Source organism: Chrysochloris asiatica, unplaced genomic scaffold (genome assembly GCF_000296735.1).
Source record: "Chrysochloris asiatica unplaced genomic scaffold, ChrAsi1.0 scaffold00041, whole genome shotgun sequence".
NCBI classification, from domain to species: Eukaryota; Metazoa; Chordata; class Mammalia; order Afrosoricida; family Chrysochloridae; genus Chrysochloris; species Chrysochloris asiatica.
In genome coordinates, this window is record NW_006408559.1 from 7742701 (window position 1) to 7745787 (window position 3087).

The following is a 3087-nucleotide window of genomic DNA, read 5'->3' on the forward strand; positions in this document are numbered from 1 at the left end:
ACTCCACAGCACATAACAACAACAACAACAAGGCATGTGTGTAGATAGGGGGAAAGAACCCAGCCAGTGGAAGAAGATTAAAGGTGCAATTTTTAAATGAGGGGCCATTTGAGGGGGACATCTTGGGGAGAAGATGAGAAAGGGTGATTGAGTGAACCGGTGGAAGAGCTGGTCTTGTAAAGGAAGTCAGGAACCTCACTCTCCAAGAAGGAAGACAAGTGAGGAGGACGCAGGTGTTTTCTGGTGGAGACAAGAGTATATTCGTCAACGAGGTCAAAAACACGTCCCCCTCACCTTTTTGCTGCAGTAATTTGTATGTAAGTAACTTGTATGTAAGTAATTTGTATGTAAGTAACTTGAGTGCACAAGGAGGGAGAAAGTGGGTGATGATGAATTGAGGAAGGCAGAAAACATCAGGTCACAGCCACCGTGGGTGACATGTGTGTCCCCTGCTTCAGATCAACCTCTCACAAATAGTCAGGATGCTGAGGAGGTGGTGGATTAAGTCCTAAATGCCACTCCAATCTCGAGAAGAGCAGATTTTTAGAAAGAAAGGAACCAAAGAGTACTGGGCGCTGTATGAGTTTGTGGAGTTGTCTCAACAAAGTACTACCGACTGGACAGCTGAAAACATCAGACACTTAGGATCTCACAGCTCTGGAGGTTGGGAGACCACGTTCAAAGGGTCATTCTCTGTAGACAAGCTTGAGGGGACGAGTCTACCTTGCCGCGTCTAGCTTTTGATGGCTCCCAACAATCCTTGGCTTGTAGATGTATCATCCTGATTTCTGCCTTCGTCATTACATGTCTATCTTCCTTTTGTATCCATCTTTGTGTCTCTTTTATTTTCCTCAGAACACTAGTCGTATGTGATGAGGACCTACCCACTCCAGTATGACTGAATGTGAACTGCCATCTTAAAAGAACCCATTTCAGCTTCACAGGTACAGACTGTGACTTCCATCTATCTTTTTAAGAAATACAATGCAGTCCATAACCTGGGGAGCAGTTTCCAAAACTTCATGAGCTTAATGTCTTACTCATAGAATTTTATGAATAATTTTGACTCATTGCCTAGAGAATATTATCAAAACAATAACCGAAATCTGAAAGTCAAGATCTCATTTTGACCCCGCATGTCTCCGACCAGTCCTGTTCTCATACTCTCAGATTGTGGCAGATTATATCTTCTATAAAATAACCAAGCAGTATTTCCAGGGTCGCTATGGGTCAGAACTGACTCAATGGCACTTAACAACAACAATAATGTGTGAGTGCATGTATTTGTTTCTTTGGTACTAAGTGTTGGGGTAATCTATTACACAGATAGTTGTTACAATACATACACAGTTTTATTTGATAACTTTCATCTTTATTAGCATGAACACTTTCTCATGTTGCTTTTTAGTCGTCATAATGATCACTTCATTGGCTACAAAAATATTTTGAGTTGAATCAATTTAGCTTATTTCAGTATTATGCTATTTTGGCCAAAAATAAAACTGCTTCTCATTTGTCACTAATGATATAAAAAAGTTGTGCAGAGAGAATGTTCTTTTTCTTGGGATTGCTTTTTTGGGACAAATTCCCAGAAGGAGAATTACTTTGGGGCATGGAAATTTTACAGCTCCCTAAATGTACTACCAAATAGTCACTAAAGAAAAGCAGAGGGAGGATTGCATCGATAGATTCTGAAAGCAATTGTGTTTGGCAATTTTGGTATATAAAGTCACCTTAAATCTGTTTTGAAATGGAGTGGGTATAAATAAACAACTGTATTTTTTTAAAAAAGGTATTTTTATTGTATTAGCTAAAGCATTAGACATGGTTACCTTTGATTTTGTTAGTTTTATCAGTGGGAAATTGTATTTTCTTACGATTGTGATTGGTCTAAGGATCCTGGGCGGCATCGTGTTTAAGTGCTCAACTGCTAAATAAGGGTTGGGGATTCGAATTCCTCCCAGCCACTCTGTTCAAAACTACCAGCTGTTCCGCAGGAGAAAGATGAGGCTTTCTGCTCCTGTAAAGATTTACAGCCTCGGGAACCCTGTACAGGGTGGCTATGAGTCAGAACCGACTCCACAGCACACAACAACAACAACAACAGCCACTCTGAGAGAAAAGCCTGGTGTTGACTCCCATACGTATTTGCTGCTGTTGATGTTAAGGACCATCAGTCGATTCTGACCTGTTTGTTGTTGTTGTTGTTGTTAAGTGCCTTCGAGTTGGTTCCGACCCATAGCGACCCTGTATAGGGTTTCTGAGGAGCAGCCGGTGAACTTGAACCGCCGACCTTGCAGTTCAAACGGCTTTGCAGTCTGGCACATGAACCCACAGTGCCACACCAGGACTCCATTCTGACCCAAAGTGACCCTGTATAGGGTTTGCAGTTCAAATCAACCTTGCAGTCCCGTGCATTAACCTACAGTGCCACATCAGGACTCCCCCATAGTTATTACAGCCTAAAAACTCTAGATGGCAATTCTACTCTTCCACACATGGTTCCTATGAGTCCAAATGAACCCAATGACACTGAGCCACACAAACCACATAACTGGTAGACTATCTGAGGGTCGCTCAAACATGCTTGGCTGCTAATGAAAGGTTAGAGCTTCCAGTCCCTCCCAGCGGAGCCTTAGCAGAAAAAAGCTTGATAATCTATTTCCAAAAATCAGATATTGAAAACCCCATGGAACACAGTTCTACGCTGACATGCATGGCGTTGGAATGAGTCAATTCAACTCGACAGCAACTGTTGTTTTGTTCATTGATTTTCCTCTTTGGTGAATATTGTACAGAGTCTTTCATATTTTAAAATTTGTTGTTACTCTCATTTGAGTATCTCCATAGATCAGTTAAGGAGCTTTGGTAGTGTAGTGGTTACGAATCAGGCTGCTAACCTCAAGGTCGCTAGTTTGAAACTACCAGCAGTTCTGCGGGAGAAAGATGAAGCGTTCTGCTCCCATAAAGATTTACAGCCTCGGAAACCCTTTACAGGGTCACTATGAGTCAAAAAAGGAGCTCTGGTAGCGTAGTGGTTACGAATCGGGCTGCGAACCTTAAGGGCAGTGGTTCGAAACTACCAGC